Source organism: Ceratotherium simum, chromosome 16 (genome assembly GCF_057802395.1).
Source record: "Ceratotherium simum simum isolate JZ-2026a chromosome 16, ASM5780239v1, whole genome shotgun sequence".
Taxonomy (NCBI): domain Eukaryota; kingdom Metazoa; phylum Chordata; class Mammalia; order Perissodactyla; family Rhinocerotidae; genus Ceratotherium; species Ceratotherium simum.
The window spans coordinates 58,908,936-58,931,011 of NC_141915.1; the positions used below are offsets into that span (position 1 = coordinate 58,908,936).

Sequence of the window (22,076 nt, forward strand, 5' to 3'; positions counted from 1 at the left end):
CCCCGACCCCCCAGTCCCCACCAGACACAGGTGGCTCTAGCCCTCCTTCCCCATGCAGCCTGGAAGTGGCCTCAGATCCCTCCTCACCCTGCTCCAGGGAGCCAGCCCAGCCAGCCCAGCCAGCTGATGGTGGCAGGTGATTGATTTCCACCCTAGGGAGATGCCCATCTGGGGTTGTGTGGAGAGCGGGTTGCCCTGAGGAGGGGCAGAGATGGAAACTGCCCTTCTGTAGCCCATGACCTGGACTCCTTAGTTTCCTTGTGTTTTCTCTCATGGGTTCCTTGTCTTCATGTCTGTCTCCCCATGACACCCTACTTCTTAAGGTTATAGCTCATTCATTCATTCAACATGTTTGGGCGCCAGCTGTGTGCCAGGCATGTGCAGAGCTGGGGACGGGGATGGAACTAAAGCAGTCTCTTCCCTCCTCCAGCACAAACCACCCTTTAGTAGAAACACAGACAGAGACGATTGCCAAGCGGGTGTAGGGTGCTAGATGGTGGAGCAAGGCCGCCAGTGAGGTCGGGGTGGTCTGGAGAGGCTGCCTGGGATAAATGAGCCCTGGAGGTTGGTAAGAGTTATCCAGATAAAGCGGGGAGGCATGGTTCTAGATGGGGAAACTGGCCTGCATGAAGATGGAAGATGGAAGATCTGGATGTTCTAGATGGAAGGACTCGCCTGAGTGAAGGCCCAGAGGTAGGAGGACGCGGGAGCTCCGAGGGGGTCAGGCGGGCTGAGCACAGAGCTGGGGCGGGGGCAGGGCCTGGGCTGTCAGCATGGCGGAGCTGAAGGTGAGTGGTGGGAGACGCAGACAGGCAGCAGCTGTTGGTGGTGACTCACCGCTGAGAAGAATGATTGAAAACACATGTCCCGCCGAGAGGCGCATTTATTACTCAGAGCCGAGGGTTCTTGGATGACATGGGAGTCAACAGGGAGAGGGGTGGGGAGGGAGTATGGTTGGCGGCGGGGCCACAGGGAGGGCTTCCGGGCTCCTTACGTGTGTGTCGGGGCTCACTGCCTGCACCCTGACATCTGTTGCCGGATCACTCCTCAGTTCTGGCCGGGTTCCTACTTGCTGCTTTTAAAAAAACGTTTTATTATGAAAACTTCCAAGCATATTCACAAGGAGAGAGAACGGTATAATGCTCACCTGCTTACCAATGCCCAGCCTCGAAAGTGATCAGCTCATCCAATTCTGTTTCATCAGAACGCCCGCCCCAATGGATTATTTTGAAGCAAATCCCAGACATTGAAGTTCCTGTGTAAATACTGGAAGAACATTTTTTTGGAAGGTTTACCTTCTCTTCTTCTTGGTAGAGAAGCGTGTTAACTTAATTTTATGAGGGTTTATCTTAGCACAGACTTTTTTCTCTTAGGGCAAAACCAGCTCCCGAGAGTCAGGTAAACCAGGTGTGTGACTTGAGTACGATTGCTCACCTCTCCCGGCTCTGCATCCTTGTTTGGAAAATGGGATCCCAAAGCAGTGCTGTTAGAGAGGCTCATAGGAAGGCGTCCAGCACACGGCAAATCCTGGGTGACATTGGCTACGATGGGGCCAAGAAACAAAAGCAGGTCACACAGCCAGAGTCAGGAGTCCAACCCCAATCCACCAGACTCCAAAACCTGTTACCTTTACCCACCAGCCGGCGTGTCCAAACAGCGTGCTTTTTACGGTCTACCGAACCACAGCCACCTGGTGACTTTTGGTCATGATCTGGAAGGTCCCTCTGCCCTCAACCCACCCCTTGGACACCAGGGTTTGGGGAAGTGTCTAGTTCCAGGGAAGCACTTTCTTCAAGAACTCAAGGCCCTTGGGAATGAGCAGCAAAGGGAAGGAAGGAGGAAGGAAAGGAGGCCATCTCCCTCCTCCTGGAGGCAGGCGAGGAGCATCTTCCCAGCTGGGGACAGAGACTCTTAGTGTAAGCAGGTCTGGATCTTTGGGTTGTAGGGAATAAACACCAGATGAGACAGTTGAACTCAAGTGGGCTTTATTCAAAGGATGCAGGGAATGTCGTGTAACTTACAAGCAGAAAGTACAGTTGGACAGCAGGAATCGGGAGAGCCCTCAGGGTACTTTCTCCCTTTGCTCCTCTACTTCCCCTGAATGGCTCATCTCAACTACTTGCCTCTCAGGCTCCTTTATCTCCCTGGCTTTCTCTGCTCCACTCTGCTGCCCTATCAGTTCAAATACTCTCATCCAGTTCATTCTTCTTTAGGGTCACATTCTTCTGCACGAGGGTCTGAAGAGCCGGCCGGGGTCAGGTGACTACCCACACCAGGCTTGATGACTGTGGCCACCGGCACCAACTGGAGAGTCCGGGCCTGGGGTCTGAAGGACAGACCTTCTCAGAAGGGGAGCGGGAGTGGACACCTCTCTGGAGAGAGGGCAGGGCCCCCACAAGGAGACACGCAGGCTAGGGGGACAGTTGGGCCCTTGACTGCTTGCCTGTGAGACCCTTCAGCAGTGGGAGAAGGCAGTCAGGATTTGGGCCTCTGGAGGGCCATCCACACCCCCTGGCAGGATGGACTTGTGCCATCGGCTGGAGAGAGGTTTGATCCACTAGAAAGGTCCTGTGGGGCCCCATCTCCCAGGCCTTGTGGTCTCTCAAACCATGATGGGGGAAGAGCCCTATTCAAGGCAATGAGGTCTGAACCCTGGCCTTGTCCATGACCGTGTCTCCTGGCAGCCGGGGAGGGCAGCGGCCGCTCCAGGCTCGGACGTCACCTGGAAGGCATGTCTGGGGCTGCTACTCTCTAATTGGCTGCCAAGGAAAATATTTTTTGCAGGTTCCTTGTAAGCTGAGAATGAAAACACAACACCCTGCAGGATGAGTGGGGGGAGGGAGGTCTGGCTTTCTCTAGGAGTCCGGAAGACACGGGGGGATGACGTCACTCAGGAACAGCCGGGACTGCAGGTCCTGGTGGCCGAGGGGGGCCCAGGTGAGCAGAGCGGCCAAGGGTGGGGAAGACCCAGGACCAGGGCAGATAATTGGGTGTTGGAAAAGTGTGTGCTTTAAAAACGCAAACGAGAGGACTCAGGCTGAACGAAATCCTCCCCAAGAGAAATGCACCAGAAATGACTTCTTGAGGGTGACTGCATGAGCTCTCCTTAAGATAAAAAAAACAGAAAAACAACAAAAGCTTCTAAAAAGTACAGAATTCAGGCTGAGTTTTGAAATTTCAGACAAACAAAAAGAAAAAATATAACCAATATTCGTACAGAGAGAACTACTGTTAATATTTTGGCATCTATCATCCATTTTGTTATTTGCACATGTATATATATGAACACATATATAGCAAGTAATAGTGTACGTACTGTTTTGTAGCCTCCTTTTTCTAAACCCAAGGATGTATCGTGGATATCTCTCCATGTCATTAAATATTTTCCTGCAATGCCAGTTTTAACATCTGCATGGCATTCTCATGCAGGCTCTCCCCAGGAGGCAGGATGAAGTTGCCAATGGCAGTTCCAGGCTTGATGGTCCTTATAGCTCCCAGTCCCAAGAGGAAGCAGGTGTCCTCAGCTGTTACTATGGCAAAATAAAGAGGAAGGCTCTGATTGGCCTGGCGTGGATCCTATGTCCATCCTTGAGCCAATCACCGCAGCCAGTGCGATTGAGGGCTTTGATTGGCCAGGCCTGAGCCACATGCCCATCCTGTAGCCAGGAAGAAGCTAAGGGGAGGGATGCTGAGCAGACGAAAAGCACAGAGCCCCCACAGACTGCAAACCAACAGGAACTCTACAGATATGTGTGGAAGGAATGTCCAATAACGTAGTGGATCTAAGACTAAAGGACCATGAGACATGGTCCTTACCCTAAAGAGGCTTACAATTTTGAGGAGACTCCAAAATACGAAAAACCCAATTAACGAAGGATTAAATGCCAAAAATGAGATAAACACAACAGGAGGACTTTGTTGCAGTACAGACCTGGGTTCGAGTGCAATTTCTACTATGATGTTGGCCAATCTCTTTACTTCTCTGGACTTGAGCTTCCTCATCCATAGAGTGGAAATAACAATACCTACTGTGCGCATTGGGGATGGCGGGCCTTCCCCTGTTGACACAACAAGCGCCCAGTTTGGAACCTGGCACGTGGTTGGTGCTTGGTAGATTGTGGTTATTGGTAGAAATACTTGTGTAGGGAAGAGATTATGATGCACAGAGCTGCTGCTTGGAAAAGGCTTAAGTGTGGGCGGTGGATTCATCATAGCAAAAAGTAGAAACAACCCAAATGTCCATCGAATGATGAACGAATAAATAAAATGGATAAACGAAATGTGCTGATCAGCCATCAAAAAGAATGAAGGACTGACACATGTTACATCAGGGATGAACCTCAAAAACATGCTAAGTGAAAGAAACCAGACACAAACGACCACATATTATATGATTCCATTCATCTGAAATGTCCAGAATAGGCAAACCTATAAAAACAGAATGTAGATTAGTGGTTGCTTAGGGCTGAGGGAGGGGGGAGGGGAGATGGGGGGTTTCTTTTAGAAGTGATGAAAATGTTTTAAAATTAACTGTGGAGATGGTTGCATAACTGTGAATATGCTAAAAACTATAGAATTGTACACTTTAAATGGTGAATTGTATAGTATTTGAATTATGTCTCAAAACAACTGTTTAAAAAAAAAAAAAGACATGTGGATGGTGGAATTTGGGCCTTGAAGGTAGTGGAGTTTAGAGAGTCAGGGAAAAGAGGCTTTCCAGGTGGAGAGGCTGGCTTTCCCGAGGCACAGAGGGGAGCCAGCCTGGCTTGTGGGCATGGGCCTGGTGAGGACAGGCCGGCTGGAGCAGAGGGCATCTGCGGGGATGTTGGCAGGGAGGGAGAGGCGGGGCGGACGACAGGAGAGGCCCCCCTCCCAGAGGAGCCTGGGGCTGAGGCTTCTCCTTCAGGCCAGAGAGTGCTGAGACAAACAGGGATGGCTCCCCGGCTTGTCAGGGGGACCCCGGGAATAGGGTGGGAAGACGAGGCAAAGGCTCAGACCACACACTCCCAGGAAGAGAGCTTCGGTGGCACGCGGCTACCTCTGCTTGCTCGGACTCTGTCCTCTGCAGAAGAATGGCCCCTGCCCTCCTTGACAGCCCTGCATGTTTTCCAGCCAGCTGTCACCCTTCTCGACTCTAAGCCAGCCCCGCAGAACCAAGCTCGTCCACTGTGATCTAATCAGTAAGGCACGGGGCTCCCCACAGCGTCACCACCAGCTTCTCCATCGTCATTGTCTCCTTTTGGGCAGGACCACCCCCCAAAATGTGAGTATTTACTGCCGCCCGGCACCCACCCTGGGCCCCAGAACCATGGGGTCTGCTGGCTTGGCTCCTGGCCTTGGGACCCGGGTCCTCTGAGTGGCGTCGTGGGTGAGAGGGAAAGCAGAAGAAGGTGAGAGTAGCTTCGCATTCTTGGGCTGGCAGAGGCAGAGCTTCGGGCAAAACAGCAAGTGAAGTCGACAGAGCCGTCCGGAAGACAGGAGGGGAAGGAGGGGAGTGAAACACGGGGGCTGGGATGGAGTGACAGCTTTGGGGACACCGGTGGAGGGGGAGGGGCCCTGGGGTGTGATGTAAGGAAAGCAGGGAAAAGAGGGATCAGGGAAGTTCTGCTGAGTATCTGAATGTGATGCCTTCATTAAAAGGCTTCATTAAATATTCAGATTGCTTTTAAATCACTTTTTAAATTATTATTAATTTTTTTACTGGAATAATTTTTTTTTTTTTTTTGCTGAATAGACTTTAATTTTTAAGATAGTTTTAGGTTTATAGAAAATTGAACAGACAGTACAGAGAGTTCCCATATATCCCCCCACCCTGTTTTCCCTATTCCCTGCAATAACAAAATCCCACAGACTGGGGGCCTTAAACAATAGAAATTTGTTTCTCACAGTCTGGAGGCTGGAAGTCCAAGATCAAGGTGCTGGCCGACTTGGTGTCTGGTGAGAGCCATCTGCTTGGTTCACAGACGGTGTCTTCTCGCTGTGTCCTGTGAACACAGGGCAGAAGGGACAAGGGAGCTCTCTGGGGTCCCTTTTATAGGAACACTAATCCCACTCACGAGGCTCCACCCTCATGACCTACTCACCTCCTGAAGCCCCCCCCAACACCACCTTAACAGCACCCTGGGGGTTAGGTTTCCACATATGAATTTTGAGGGGACATAAGCACTTGGTCCATTGCACAGTTGAACCAATATTGATACATTATTGTCAACTAGAGTCTACAGTTTACATTAGGGTGCACCTTGGTGTTGTACAGTCTGTGGTTTGGGCAAATGTGTAATGACGTGTACCCGCTATTACAGTATCCTGCAGGGTATTGCACTGCCCTAAAAATCCCCTGTGCTCCACCTGTTCATTCCACCTCGTATGTCTGGTGTTTCCCTGAAAGTGACCTTTGCTGAGAAAGGACCACAAGTAGCCCGGCCTGAGCATCACCCACCAGACGGCATCTTGTCCCCGTGGGGTACGGGGGTCCTCACGTGGCCTGGTGATTTCAGCACCAGGTGCCCACCTTGTGTGACAGCACCACGCCTCCCTTGCTGTTGTCTGGGGTCTGGACGGGCTAGCTGCTCCCCTGCCATGTGTGAGAGGAACAGAGCCTCTTTGTTTTAGGGTTATGGGGGAAAACAGGCAGCCTGTATGGAACGAGGCTAGGTCTGGGCCATCCTACCAATGCTGCTCAATCCTCCATCCACTCGGCACCTGCCCTGCAGCCGCACAGGTGAAAGAGCCAGGCCAGGCACTGCTGAGGGTCGTCGGCTTGCAGGAAGCACTGGCGTGGGCGGATTTTAAGCCCAGAAGGTCTCCCTTAGAGTTTTACTCTGCGCATATGTTATGAAATAATGTGGTTGCTTTGCTCTCTGCGATTGCGATGTGTTTGAGGGGAGACTTGGGGCTCAAGGAAGGGGCAGCCCTGATATCTTGGGCGATTTTGACACATTAAGCCATCTACTGAGGGTTGGTGTGACGGTGGCAAGTCCGAAGCCCGGTGTGACAACCTCTGAAAGGCAGAGAGTTCCAGGACCAGCTCAGGTCCCAGAAGAGGGCACTCAGCACAGCCATCCCCAGACCTGTGACCAGACAATTGGCCTCCCCAGCGCTGCTCAAGAGCGTCACCCACCAGGGCCGGGTGCCCCTGCCCCTTGCCCTCACCCATGGAGCTGCATGCAGGACAGGCAGTTCACCCACAGATCGAGGGTTGGCTGCGTGACTTTCACTTGGTGCTCAGATCTCAAACCTCTGCCAGTCTCCTCTCGCTGGGGCATCTTGACAGGTGTGATCCTCTGCGATTCTTCCCTCCACAGGTGACCTGTAGGCCTCAGCTGCCTGGGAGACAAGTGCCTACCTCTGACCCGCCCCCTAGAGGGAGCATCATGGGCCCCTGGCTAGAGAGATGCCGACAGCCACGTTTTACTTCAGCACAACATACATACAGAGAAGTGCACGGATCTGAAGGGTCGAACCTGGTACATCCCTGCAAAGTGAACACACCCCTGTGACCACTGTCCAGGACAAGAAATGGCACGTTGCTGGCACCCGGAACACCACCACCTGAGTGTCCCCTCTGGTCACTCCTCTGACTTAGACCTCAGTCCTGACTGCTAGCTCTGGGGACTCACTTTGCCAGGCTTCTATTCTAGGTCAGACCATCCCAAACACACATCCCAACTTTTCAAAAACCTGTCCAGTCATTTTTGCAAAGACGATTTTATTTATATAGAAAACACAGTCACTGCTTAGTTGGGTTAAACTTGCAATTTCTTGCCAACAGTTAGTCTGCATTTATCTGTACTGGGTTGACCATCTTAGAGGAAAAGTTACGAGGTGGCAGGAATTGTTTCTGTCGAAATTGCTCCATATCCGAGGAACATCCAGAATTTGGTCCAAAAATCCCCTTCCCTTTCTGGGGAAGCAACCCAGAACAGAACTAAGAGACAGGCAAAATAGAAAGGAAATTTCCACTGCTATTAGGACAGAGAGAAGATGTCAAACACCGAGGATGCCAGCGGGTAAGACAACCACAGTCGACCGACAGCGGTGCGCATGGCTGTGCCGAGCCCCGGAGTGAACACGCCCTGGGATCCCTTGATTCTGGGTTCTCGTAGGTGAGATTTCTAGACCATTCTTCTTGCTCACATCTGTTGAGTTGGAGTTTTCTTTTATTTGCGATGGAAAGCAAGCCAAATCGAGACCCAGTGTCTGAACAGGAGCCAGTTCCATTGGCTGAAGAAGCCCGTTTCCTGAAAAGGTGGCTGTGTCTTCCCTGTTCCGCTCATTCCTCGCAGATGGGTGGAGATGGGTGACCACCACTCTGGGACCAGCCTTTAGACTGATCAACCAGGTGGCTCTGAGGGAAGTGCTGTGGGCGGGGGACAGACCCTGGGCACCCACATCGAGGCGGGAAGGGTGCAGAACCAGCTGGCTGGGCACACTTTTCCCAGAAACATTCTCGGAACACACATCTATTTTTTTTTTTTTTTTGAGGCTTTTGTTTATCATGCTCAGCAAAGCTCCATGTGCCAAAGCTCCTGACGGGGCTGGGTGAGTGGGAGGAAATCTGATTTGTGTAAAGTTAACCTTGAGCAAAGAAACCAAGAAAGGCCGCACGTCTTGGGCTGAAGCCTTTTACAGTAATGAGGCCGAGTTGATTGTCAGGAAATGTGCTGATGGCGTAAAAGCACCGAGGCTCGCCTCCTTCCGGCCGCACCCCTGCTTCCCACGAAGGGTCTTCACGGTCCCTCTGCCCTTTCCACCAAGGGCCACGCCACGGCCCGGCTGCTCTGGGAAAAGGTGCCTACTTGCCCTTCTTCTTGCCTTTCTTTCACCAAGTCACGCCTGGGGGACTCAGTTGCAATGCGGGTTCTGTGTTTGGGCTTTGAAAACAAGAGGCAGTGAATGAACACCACCAGGTACGGAAGCAAAGAGCGGGGGTTATGACATAAACACCTAAAAATTCTGGAAGACTATCTACACCTGTTCTCATTTATTTTTTCTCCAAATATGGTTCAAAAAATGAAGTGTCACTTGCTGTGCTAGGCACTGGGGACAGAGAAGTGCTTGAGGCCTGTCCCTTCTCCAATCCACTTGTCCAATCACATAGACAGACACTCAGACAATTCCTACAATGAAATAGGAAAAATATTACAAGAGCCTCCTGTATTGGTTAAGATGCACTCAATTATAAATAACTATGCACCAAACTCATACAGTCTTAAACAGTAAAGTAGATTTGCTGGCTCACTTTACTGAAGAGTCCCCAGGGAGAGCAGACATTGCCATGTTTGATCAAGGTTCTCCCCTCCTCTGTGCATCTGCTTCTTTCTCAGAGTGGATTGCCTCATGGTCACAAAATGGCTGCCAGTGCAACTGGGCTATATGCTTCCACATTCAAGTTGCTTTCTTTGGCCGCGGACCAGAAGTCTTGAACTTTGCTATGGAGTGGTTAGTAGTGTAGACTCAGAGCCATACGGACCTGATCTTTAACTGCCGCTGCTGTCTTCTGGCCTTGTGACCATGGGCAGGTTACAGACCTCAGTTTCTGTAAATTGCAGAGAACAGCAGCACCATTCTTGTTGGCTGTGGTGAGAACTCATCGGGTAAATGAGCGTCAAGCACTTGGCACAGCCCCTATGTGGGGTAAGTGCTCAACGAGCGTGGCCGTAGAGGACACTTTGATTGCGTCCCGGGCTTCTCTTTCCTTCCCCTGGGGACCCTGCTGGTTTTGTTGGGATCCACACCTCCCCCACACAGCCCGGACCCTCGGGGAAGGCTGGGTCTCCCCGGCTCCAGTGGTGCCGCACGGCCCCTCCCCTGGCCCCAGCTATCAGTTTAGTGCTGGGCACGTGCCCCACACGGGCTCCACGAGAGTGGAGAAGACGTCTTCCGGGCTTGTGGCAGGTCGTATTTTCTAAGGTGGCCACGACCATAGCCCCACCCACATGCTCCTCTATCAGTGTGACCTTGACTCTACTCCCGTGAGCCGTGGGATCTGCGGCCCCGCCCTTGAATCCTGCAGGCCTTTGTGACCACGCAACCAATAGAGCACAGCAGAGGTGATGCTGCGTGACTTGCCAGCCAGGTCACAACAGCGCTGTGCACCTCTGCCTGGTTCTCTCGGACTCCAGCTGCCGTGCTGTCAGGAAGCCCAAGCAGCTCTCCCTGGGGAGGAACCGAGGCCCCCCGTCCACAGCCCCGGCTGAGCTCCCGGTCAGCAGAGCACCCACTTGTCAGCCATGTGCGTGAGCCATCCTGAAACGGATTCCCTAGGGCCCAGTTGAGTTGCCCCCACGGATGCCATGTGGAAAAAGGATGAACTATTCTTCCTGAGCCCTGCCCAAATCACAGATGTATGAGCAAAATAAAAGATTTAGTTACTAAGTTTGGGGGTGATTTTTTATACAGAAATAGATAACCAGAACAGGAGTTCTGGAAAAGAGGTTCACTCTGCCTTTTAAATGTCATGGTATAGAGCTGGAGCCACCGCAGCTGTTTTGGCACCATGAGGGAAGCCAGTGTGAGGATACAGTTGCTGCTACAGAAGGTAGAAAGGAGAGGTGGACCTGAACCTTGTCCTTTGGACATGGCTGAACTGCTGGCTCAACCATCCGTGAAGCCTACCCAGCTTCCGTCCTTCCCTGTTAATATGAACAAAAACATCCTCTCCAAAGTTTAAGCCTTTCTGAATTGGATTTGTTACCCATAAGCAAAAGCATCCTAACATTTCCTAACAGGGATCATCATCTGGGTTTAAGCAGAGGGGAATGTCTCCATCAGGCACTTGAGAACAATAACTACGGTGGCTCTAGGGGGCTGGCTGGGAGAGAGCTGGGAGGCAGGGAGGCCACTCAGGAGGCTGCAGCAAAGCTTCCAGGCAGGAGAAGGTGACGGTCCAGGTGATGGGTCTGGAGAAGGGCATTGCTGAGTGACAAGTCACAGGTGCTGTGCTTGGTACCTGATATGACACAAAGAGATACTAAACCACCCCCCCTGCCGGATGAAGAACAGACAGGCAGTGGAACTATTCGGAGTGACTTGAAGAAAGCCGCACCAGCTCTCCATCCCCTCCCCTCCTCCTCCCTTCCCTCCAGCAGGACTGGACCAAGCCTCCCTCCCCCTCCTCCTCACTGGCTGTGAGGAGAAGCTAGAAATCTCCGGGAAAGATTCGGGAAAGATTCGAGGAACAGGCCTCGAAGGAAGTGGAAGATTCTAGGCCCAGGTGCCTCAGCCGCTTCGCAGCTCACCACTGTCCCCGCCCTTGAACAAGCCAGTCTCCCCGTTTCAGCCCACTGTCCTCCCTGCATTTCTTCTTGGTCGGTTCCCACCCAGACTGACCTCAGCCCATCCCACCCTCCAGCCGAGCAGGCCGGCCCTCGCCCCGCCCCCCCAGCGCCCCTGCACAGCTGGTAGTTGTTACCGCTGCCCTCAGATGTTTACCAAACCGCTGGCTCTGCATTTTCTCTCCTCTGGCAACACAGATTCTTAAAGGGGCCCAGCCAGTTTCCTCCTCTGGGCCTCGGGGGCCCTTCTCCCTCCGGATTCTTCCCCGGGGTGCCCTCTTGAGCTTGTGTGGGGAGCAGGTGCCAGGGTGGGCCAGCTAGAGCCAGCAGGCTGGACAGCCCCCTTGGTGGTCAGCCCGTGGGCCGTGGTGGCCAGGCCACCCTGAGTGTCGGGGCGGAAAGGCACCTAACTGGCCCCTTTCCTCCTCGGCAGAGGGCATTCACTCCCACTCGAGGAAGCTCAGGGCAAGTCCCCAAGACCCACTTCTCCGCGCCAGCACCACGCCACTCCCCTCTCAGCCAGGCCTCCTCCCTGACTGGATGAATGAATGCAGGCGCCCCAGGGTTTACACAGCCCACAGCCCAGAAGCACCTCACTGTGCCAAAATGAAGAGAATCCTTCTTAAAAGAGCTGAAGCTTTTAGGCATTTTCAGAAATCTTCTGACCTTGCATGAGACCAGGCAGGCTGCCTGTGCATCTAGCCAGCAGACCCTGCCAAGGGCAGAGGGAGGTACCCAGCCCAGTGGTGGTGGGCAGGGGCGGGAGCTGGCCTGGCCGGCCATGTGGTCAGTGGGGAGCCCTCCTCGCTGTTCCTGGGCCCTGGCCTCCGCGGGGGCTGCCCGGCTGCACCGTGGGCTCAAGGCCAGCAGGGGCCAGCTCTCCTCCTGCTCCCGGAACCCCAGTCAACGCAAAGCCTTTGAGTGTCTGCAAGCCTGAACCCCAAAGTGCAGCATTCCCTGGAATCCGAAGGGGGTGGGGGAAAGCTTCTGGCGGGGCCTGGCGGGCACTGGGGTCTAACCCGGGCTCTAAAGGAGTGAAGGCTCCTGGGGGGCCTAGCACAGAGCTGGACCTCCACAAGTGTCTGGACAGACGATGCATCAACATCCGGCCATGGACTGAATGTTGTGTCCCCCCAGTTCACATGCTGAAAACTAAGCCCCAACGTGATGGTGTTCAGAGGTGCCGCCTCTGGGGGGTGATCAGGCCACGAGGGTGGAGCCTCACGATGGCATTAGTGCCCTCATAAAAGAGACCCAGAGAGCTCCCTTGACCCTTCCGCCCTGTGAAGACATAGCAAAAAAGAGGGCCTTCTATGAACCAGGAAGAGGACCCCCACCAGACCCCCGAATCTGCCGGCACCTTGATCTCTGGCTCCAGCCTCCAGAGCTGAGGAATAACTTTCTGCTGCTTATAAAGTACCCAGTCTGCGGCGTTCTGTTATAGCAGCCCGAGCAGACTAAGACGCACCCTCGCCATCATAAGAGGGACTGTGGCCCCTGGGAGCCTTCAGAGGCCCTTCTATGTAATACTGACCATGGCCCCAGGAGAGAGGCCGTCTGTCAGCACCCGCTTTACAGAGATCAAGCTAAGGCTCAGAGAGGTGAAGCCTTCTGCCTAAGGTCACACAGCTAAGAGACAGGGGTCAAGCCTGGAGATGTGACTTTGAGGCTGCGTTTCATCATCTTTTGTGTTGGATCCACCTGGAACTCAGAGGTCGCCTTGCTTGTCTGGTTATAGCTGCAGTGAGTAGCGGGTGTGGCCCATCGAAGCTACAGGGTAAGTCTGGGGCAAGCAGGGGCCCAGCTTTGGTTTAGGTCCTCTCAAACGGGCACAGGATTCCTCTGCACCTCCTGGTGAAATTTATTTCAGAGGCAACTGCCCTCTCAGATGAGAGGGTGGGAGGGAGTGGTCGCCAAAGTCCTCCCCTGAGAATCGTGTCTCAGCACAGGCTGGGGAACAGCCCCAGTGGCAGAGCAGGGAGATGAGAAAGCCACCAGCCACAGGAGACGGCCGAGGTCAAAAGCAGCCCTGGTTACCATCGCCACCCCTGAGTCTTTGTGTTGCCAAGGCAACGCTCCTTCCGTCCACAGCCTGGGGTCTGCTGTGACGGAGCAAAAGTCTCTGCACACAGCTCCTTAGAAGGGGCTTGAGGCGGCTCTGATGGGGACAACTGCTCCCACAGCACATGCGGAATGACCCAGAGCTGCTGTGGTCACCACCCCCGCCCAGCATCCCTGCTCATGGGCAAGGCTCTGGGGGAAGAGGCCCACCGGGCCCCCCTCTCCCCACCTTTGACAGCCTCCCCGTGTGTTGGGCAGTCTGCCCGGACGCCTGGCTGGCCTTGCCTTCTCCTGTCCAGTCCCCTCCTCCACCCTTCATGGCAGCAAAAAGGAGAGGGAGCCTGGGGAGCCAGAGGAGTCGAACCAATCAGAACAAGGCCGGGGTGGGGGTGATATTGTGATGTAATAGGAAATGTGTGTTAGGTCTTTGTCCTGGTTCCTGGCACAAGAGCTTCTAAACCCTTGGAATTACCTGAGTGACTGGGGACAGAGGAGCATCTTTTGGTCTTCATCACAAGCGCCTTAAGACCATACTTGAGTTTATGCTAATGAGGCGACTCTTGGAGGAAGGGGGCTGGTTTTCAGAGGACTCAACTATGTGATTGGAAGCTTGGAATTTCCAGCCCCATCCCCTGATCTCCTGGAGGTTGAGTTAATCCCCAGTGGCCAATGGTTTAACCAATCCTGCCTACTTAATGAAGCCTCCATAAAAACCCCTAAATGCTGGGGCTCGGGGAGCTTGCCGGCTGGTGAACCTGTGGAGGTGTTGGGAGGGTGGTGCACCCGGAGACAACATGGAAGCTCCTCCCCCTTCCCCATGCCTTGCCCTCTGCATCTCCTGCATCTGGCTGTTCCTACGTTGTATCCTTTCATAATAAAGCAGTAATAGTGTTTCCCTGAGTTCTGTGGGCCGTTCTAACAAATTATGAAACCTGAGGAGAGGGTGGTGGGAACCCGCTTTGGGACTCGCGATTGGCGTCTGAAGTGGCGGCCAGTCTGGCGGGAGTGAGCCCTCACCGCGTGGGGTCTGTGCTGACGCCAGGGGGTCGGTGTCAGAGTTGGAGAAGTGTCCTGGGAAAGACACCACCTATCAGGTGTCAGGAGGGAAAAAGCCTCTCATTTGTGTCAGAGTGTTGTGAGTGACAACAGCTCGGAGGCGCAGCGGCATCGGGAGCTTTCAACCTCCACCCCGGCTGACCCCTGCGCAGCCAGCAGTGGCTGACACCGGGTCAGGCCCCGGGCTCTGCCCCAGAATCCCTGGAGGGCTCTGCAAACCCAGATCGAAGCCCCTTCCCCAGGGTTTCTGACTTGGGAGGACGGGGCAGTCCGAGAATTCACATTGCAAACACGTTTCCCAGGCCACGCTGCTGCTGCCGCCTCCGAGGGACCCCATTTTGAGAACCATGGTTGAGACGATCTGATCTGAAGCTGACCTAGGCTGGCCCCGTGTTTCACAGCTTTTCACGTCCTCTACTTAGGGCTCTAAACAAGATTCACGTCGTGTGTGTGGGTTTCTTTCCCCAGGTGGTAGATGGGGTAGGGAAAGGCAGGCACAGGTCTGCACTGACCTTGTGTTTCAATACACGGGCTGATTCATTCATTCAACCCAGTGTTACGGCTGCCCATGTGCCCGCTCTGTGCTGGGCATTCCTGGGATCCGATGGGGGACAAGATGAGTTCAGGCTAGTGGGGGCAGAGACACAGTGGGGATCGTCCATGCCCCGTGAGGGACTACTGCAGGGGGACACAGGGCATGTCCGGGCATGGGGTGGGGCAGCTGACTCAACGCTGAAGACAGAGAGGCGTTGCCAGAGCCGTGCCGCCAAGCCCTGGTCCCCAGAGTGTGGCCAAGGACCAGCAGCACCGGCACTACTGGGAGCCGGTAAGAAACACAGACACTCAGGCCCCTTTTAGCAAGAGTCCCGTGATCTGAGGTTGAGAGGCCCCCAGACCTGAAGGATGCATAGGAATTAACCTTGTGAAGGGAGGAGAAAGAATGTTCCAGAAAAATAAGTTGTCTGTGTGTATTCTAAGAAGGAAAAGAATTTTCGTGGCCCAGAGCCAGGATTCCGGGTGAGAGGTGGTGAGGAAGCTTCTTTCCTCGTGAAGGCACCACCATTAGGGGCCCTCCGGCTGCTCTCCGCCGGTAAGTGGGGTGACCAACCCTCCTGGTTTGCAGGGTTGGGGGTCTTCCAGCAGGTCACCCTACCTTTAACTGCCCGGGGGTGGGGGACACTTCTCACTGGAAAGACTGGGGCCTTGTTTTGAAAATTCCAAGAGCAGGTTCGCTCTTTGGACAGTCAGCTCCAGCTTCCCTGTGAAGCCTGGATGGGAGCCCGGGGCGTGGCGGTGCCCAGGTGGGCTCTTCAAACAGACGATGGCCGAGCGGTGTCACTGGGATTCTCTGGAAAGACGAGGCAGGAAGAGGACAGTTTGTCTCTAGGCCTCCTTTGGAGAGGCTGGTCCCTCTGGGTCCAGGGAGGGGACTTGAGAGATGAAAGCCCAGAAGCCGGCGGGGTCCCCATTTTACAGAAGAGGAGCCTGGAGATGGGGTCAAAGGGCCCCAGTCTGCTCAGCTCCACAGCCAAGGACTGGAACTCAGGTCCCAGGTCCCGGGTCCAGTGTCAGCTGGCGGCCTCCGTGACCGTCCCTGACAAACGCTGGCCATCCGTCCCCGTCCCCCTCTGACCATTAGAAGGTGCCTCCTCACAGTAAGCCAAAACCTGTCTCTCAGCGGTTTCCCTGCCTCAGGCTCTTGGGTCTTTGAAAGGAGTCAGGATCCATGATCCATTCAAACCCCCTCGCCAGTCCCCCCGGAGCACTGCAGATGGATCTGATTCAGCGTCAGTGTCTAAGTGTCATCTTCGCAGTCCCCTCCCGAGGCCGTCTACCACGGTCAGCACCAGTCCCCCGCGTGCTGAGCTGGCGGAGGCCAAGACACTCCTCAGACACGGGGGATGTGGTGAAGTGGGTGAGTGCGTCCGGGTCTCAAGGTGAGCTGACGCCCGGGAACAGCGAGATGTTCAGAGTCTGAACGTCAGTCCTCAGCCAGCAGGAGGGGGTGAGAGCTTGTCGTTTTGAGGTGAGAGAAAAAGAGCTGGAGGGCTCTGTGTAGCTCTGGGCAACCAAGGGGTCCCGTGGTGGGAATGGGGACTCTACTCCTCGGCACTGGCATCTGCCTGGCTGCCAGCAGGGTTCAGAGCAGAGAATGCACGTGCAGCCTGAGCAATCTCTGCCCTGGAACTCTGAACAGCCCCAGAGTGGGGTGAATGGTGTTCCCCAAAAAGATATGCCCAAGCTCTAACCCCTAGTACCCGTCAATGTGACTTTGTTTGGGAAAAGGGTCTTTGCAGATGTAATCAAGTTAAGGACTTCAAGAGGAGATCGTCCTGGATTTAGGGTGGGCCCGAAATCCAATGGCTGGTGTCCTTATAGGAAAGAGCAGAGGGAGATTTGACACAGCGGGACAGAGAGAAGAGGGCCATGTGAAGACAGAGCAGAGATGGGAGTGCTGTCTAGCAGCCAAGGACGCCCAAGGTCTCCTGCAGCCACCAGGTCTCCTCTCACCAGGGAGAGAGGCTGGAACAGACTCCCTCAGAGCCTCCGGAAGGAACCAACTCTGCCAGCACCTTGATTTCAGACTTCTGGCCTCCAGAACTGTGAGAGAATACATTTGTGCTGTTTTAAGCCCCAGTTTGCTGCAATTTGGGACGTCAGCCCCAGGAAACTAACATAAGCCCGGAATTCCTGCCCCTCCCAGGGAGTCAGGCCTGGGCATCCGTGCAGCCCCCTGGATCTGAGGTGGGCAGGCCAGGCTGGGGACCCGCGCCCCTTGCTCCAGCGGGGTTTGAGGTCACCTCTAGGAGGCGTGTGGAGGTCGGGGTGCTGGCAAGCTCAGGTGAGGCAGAGATCCACAGGCCTGCTCCTGGCTGCCCTGCTTGAGCAAGTTCTGATAAGGAGACGGAGCAGGGCAGCTGGGACTCAGGCCCTGCATGCTCCCTGCCTCACCCTGGGCAGTGCGATGATGCCCCGGTCCTGACCTGGCTGACCTGGCCTCCCCAAGACACTCCTTGGTCCCACTCCTCCGCAAAGTTGCCTTTGCTCAGACCATCGCCGGGACACCTCCCTCCTTTTCTCTCTTTAGACTGCGGCCCGAGGTGGTCTCCTCCGTCAATGCTGGGCTGCATTCCTCCAACCCGCTTCCAGCTCTTCCTTGCTGCCTCAGTGCAGTTGTGTCATTCTTTAGGTCTCTGTGGGTGTGTTTACCTCCTGCAGGCGAGACCCCAGTCCTCAGGATCCTCCCTCAGCTCAGTCCGAGGGGCCTCCGTAAGTCCTCCTGCCCCGATGGCCTGAGCGCACCCGTGTGATTGCACACGTCTGGTGCGGGCATACGTGCAGACTGAGGCAGCCTGTGATGCGCAGCGATGGTGTGAGGGAGAGGAAGCCGGGCAAGCGAGCCCTGCATTCTTTCCCTGACATTTTGCAACTACCACATGCTTGGCTCCAAGCTCCTGGCGTCCCCCCAGCGACATTCCTGCAGAAGATCAGCTGCTGCCACATCAAACCGTTTCTGTCCAGCTCTCACTGAGGCCCAAGGGTCTGTCACCTTTGCCAGGGACGTCATGGGTGGGGCACAAGGAAGTCATCATAAATTCCAGGCATTTCAGGGAGTCGTGAGCATATTTGTGCAAAGCTGTGGCCAAAACCCGGGGTGTGAGGGCCTGAAGAGCGGAGAGACTGCTCTTAAAAATCCTTTCATTATGTCATATATATCTCGATAAAAAATTTTTAAAAAATTGAAAAAGCAAACAAAAACCTTTCATTGCCCGAGGGATACGCAAGTGTTTTCAAGGTGAAGGAGTCGCCCGTGAATCCCCTCCCCCGCAGAAGCACTAACACAGGGCACATGCTCCTTGCCTCCAACCGAGTGCGCCCCAAACCAATAATGGTGGCAGAGCGGCTGGGGTTCCCCTGGGCCCTCCCAGGGATCTGCCCAGTGTGGGAGGGGTAGTTCCTGGAAGGAACATCTAGATCATTTTGGGAAGGGTAAGGTTGGGACACAGAGACTCAATAGACAACCCGTGAATGTTTAATTCTGGAATGTTCTGCAACTTGTTTGTTTGTCTAACTTGACACTGTGTCTTAAAGATCTTTCACGTTGGTACATATGGGGCCACAAAGTCCTTTTGCACAGCTGTGTAATATTCCACTCTACAGAGGGCCCGTAGTGGATTTAGTCCTCAGTGCATCTGAATCTCCTTCCTGCATTTGGGAAACCTGGCCTGTGAAACCTGAAAATCCCAGGTCGCTGCTCTCAGATGGCCTCTCAGGGCCTCAAGCCTGCAGCACGTGGCTCAGCGAGGCAGGAATGGTTCAGAATGTTCGCTGGGGGTGCGGAATAGCAGCAGCAGCAGCCAAATCCAGGGTCCCATGGGACAGTGACACGGCAATGGCAGGGATGTCGGTGGTTTCAATTCCAATCTGACTGTCTGGGTCCGGCCATCCTCAGCCTCCTGGCTCTGGCTGATCTCACATGGCAGCTCCTCCTGTCAGGAGGTGGAGTCTATTTTCCCAACCCCTGGATCTGTGCTGGCCTGGTGGTGTGGGGGTGCGTTCCAAGCCCGGGCCTCAGGAGGCCTTGCCTCTCACAACATGGAACACTGCCACCACGCCACCAGGCCTGGGTTAGTGTCCACCGGGAGGAGAGACCAAATGGAGCCCGCCGTCCCACTAGTCCAGCCGTCCCGGGACACGAGTGAGCCCAGCCACACTGTGTGGAGCAAAGATGAGCCATCCAAGCTGCGCCCAGAGTACAACTCGCTGGTCACACACAAGTGACTGGCGGTGGCAGTAAGCCACTCAGTTTTGGAGGGATTAGTTAACTAACTGGTGAAAGTTAACTGGAACGCTAACCTACCTTCTTTAATTCCTGCTCGGTTCCTCAGCCTGGTTTTCTACTCTTTCCATCCATTCTGCGATCTTCGTAATTCCTTCCATAAATCCCTTTTCTGCTTAACACCAGAGTTGGTTCCGTTGTTTGCAACGAAGAACATTGGCTGGTATAGAAATTGGTGCTGGAAATGACCGCAGGTAATCGACCCTCAGAGAAACGGTGGACTGAGAAAACCCCCTTTGTACACACCCACCAGAACAGCTGCAGTGAGAGAGATTGACGGGATGAGGTGTCGGTGACGGTGTGGGGCAGCTGGCGCTTGCACACCACGCGGGGAGCAGGCACCGGCACAGTCGCTGAGAAGAGTGTCCAGCGATATCCACCACAGCTCACTGTGCGGCCATCACCTCCACTCCTGGGCGTACGCCCAAGAAAAGTGAGTCCACATGTCCACCAAAGGACATACGCAAAAAGGTTCGTAGAAGCTTTATTCAAAAAACCAAAACACGGGAAACAACCCCAATGCCCAATGCCGTAGACCAGGTGGGTAAGTTGTGGCAAATCCATGTAATGGAATTCTGCTTTGCTGCATGGAACAACATGCATGAATCTCATAGACAAAATAGTGAGAAAGGCTGACACTGAAGGCTGTGTAATGTAGGATCCATTTATATGAAGTTCCAGAGAGGGAAAGACTAATCTATGCTGACAGAAGCCAGAATAGTGGTTATGCTGGGAGTGGGGTTGGTACTAACCAGGAAGAGGCACGAGGGAGTCTTCTGGGGGTGAGGGATATGTTCAATAGCTAGATTGGCGCGGTGGGCACGTGGTAGATACGGATGCAATGTAACAACTAATTGACTCTCTACTTTATACTTGTCTGGGTATGTACATACATGTGCACATAGATAGAGATATGCATCCATGGCATACACCAGGAAAGTCGTTCCTCAGAATCCCACTGGCATCCAGGGGTAGGAACCTGGCCTGCACACAGTGGTGAACCAGCTGATCAGTTATTGCCCGTGGTCACCTGGAATGAAGTGCCCACCAGAGGCAAAATGTGGGGGACCCCATTGCTGCCCATAAAATAGTGTGAAGAACAAAAGGTATCCAAGCATTGCAGGAGTGGGGGCAGTTGCTTCTAACGGGACTGAAGCAAAGATGAAGCAATTCCCGCATCTTAGCTGCAACGTAGGCAGACATGGCAGCCGGAATCCCAGCAGCCATTATGGACCATCAAGAAACTTTGAAGACGGCAGTCGCATGCTAAGAGAGTGGTGTAGAAAGAGAAGGAGCCTACCTCCAGAAAGCCTGCCTTCTCTCTTCTACGTGAGAGAAAAATAAAGTATCTCCTATAAGCCACTGCTATTTTAGGTTTTCATTATATGAGGCCGAGGCTAAAAATACCTAGTACAGGTGCATCCATCAGAGACCCGGCCTCATAGCTAGCTTGAGCTAGCTTGAGCAGCTGCGAGTGGTGCTAACTCCTTGATGACTGACTAAAAGCTGGACTCCCTGGTGGTCCACGAATTCCTCGGTATGATGTAGAGAAGGGAATCCAGGAGCCAGGACCTCTGAAGTGTGTACTGTGTGCAGTTAATCTCTAGCCCCTAATCTGGACAGACCCAGACAGCTCTCTTCCTCCAGGGCCCAGGGAAGGAAGGCCCCAGCCTCTTAGAAAGTGCCCTGTGGCTCCTCTCTAGGTCAGAGAGAGCCCCCACCTTGAAACAATGCAGTTACAAGGGCTTCCTGAATGCAGCGGGGATGCGGCTGGCTGCCCATGAGGTGCTTGGGACCAAAACAGGGGGGCAGCTTGCAAAATTCTTACTTGATTTGTGTCATTGAAAAAACTCAAGAAATGGTGAGCAGAGATGATGGAGCCACAAAGAGTCACAGCCCCTTCCCAGTTCCCAGTCACCTTCAGAGGCCCTCAGAGGCAAGTGGTCAAATGTCTCAGGGCAAAGGCCGTTTAACAAAATGACAAGTATGTGCAGTACCTGGAACATTCCTCCCAGCCACTAACCAGGCACTGAGCACCCCAGGGAAAGGCTTTGTAGGCTGTCGTAAACCCTCGGTAGGTAGAGCATCCTGAACGACACCAGGTAAAGATTCCAATGGGCTCTGCTGCTCCCCAGATGCAGTCTAATCAGAGCAAACAAATACAGCCCAGCCCTGGGAATGCGGCTACTGCCGTGAGCAATTCTCGCTCTCTCTCATTCTGTGTCCGCTTCCTGCCATCGCATCATGCCACGGTCATCGCCCTGGACCGAAGTGAAGACAAGTGGTCCCTGCCCGCTCTGAAAACAGCGCAACCTCAATAAGGTCTCTTTAGACTTTGGAGGTGACAGGTACCACACTGGGTGCTGCTCAGCCCCTTACTGGTGACCTGAAGACTGGAGTCAGAGCACGAGGCAGCTGGTGGGCTGGCGCAGGCTGCAGTGCACAGGCCGTCATGAGCTGCTCACCTAGGGGTGCTCAAGACGCACAAAGGCCCACGGAGGCCCATGGGGCCAGAGGGGAGGACTGCCCAGGAAGTGTCCAGGGCTCTTCAGCAGGGAACCTCTCTCCCTCCAAGCCACAACCAGCCTTTGGCCCCAACACCTGAACGCGAGTCCTGAGCTGCCCTCCAGGAGCGGGACGTGATCTGAGCTATCTGGCCATGAGCACACGGCAGCAGGAGGGAGTGGGACCTCCAGAGTGGCCCAATCCATCCCTGGAGGCACAGGTGGTTTGCACCTCCAGGTGCTGGAGTCCTGCATCCCAGCCCCTACAGCCTCCTGGGGAGTCCTCAGTGTCAGCGATGGAGGAGGGGAACACAAGCCTTGTTTCAGATGGCACCACAG

The 22,076-nt window shown here is 54.2% G+C and overlaps 1 long non-coding RNA gene across 2 annotated transcripts; it reads right to left on the reverse strand.

Moving 5' to 3' along the window:
* Positions 1-873: 873 nt before the first annotated feature.
* LOC147915084 (uncharacterized) lies at positions 874-3,464 on the reverse strand. Of its 2 annotated transcripts, none has more exons than XR_015554601.1 (4): positions 3,317-3,464; positions 1,435-1,541; positions 1,148-1,266; positions 874-1,072 (listed from the first exon to the last, which is right to left on the reverse strand). It is a non-coding gene; the product is annotated as an uncharacterized LOC147915084 (long non-coding RNA). The 2 variants fall into 2 exon arrangements; XR_015554600.1 differs by having other exon boundaries at positions 874-1,075.
* Between the last annotated feature and the right edge of the window lie 18,612 nt (positions 3,465-22,076).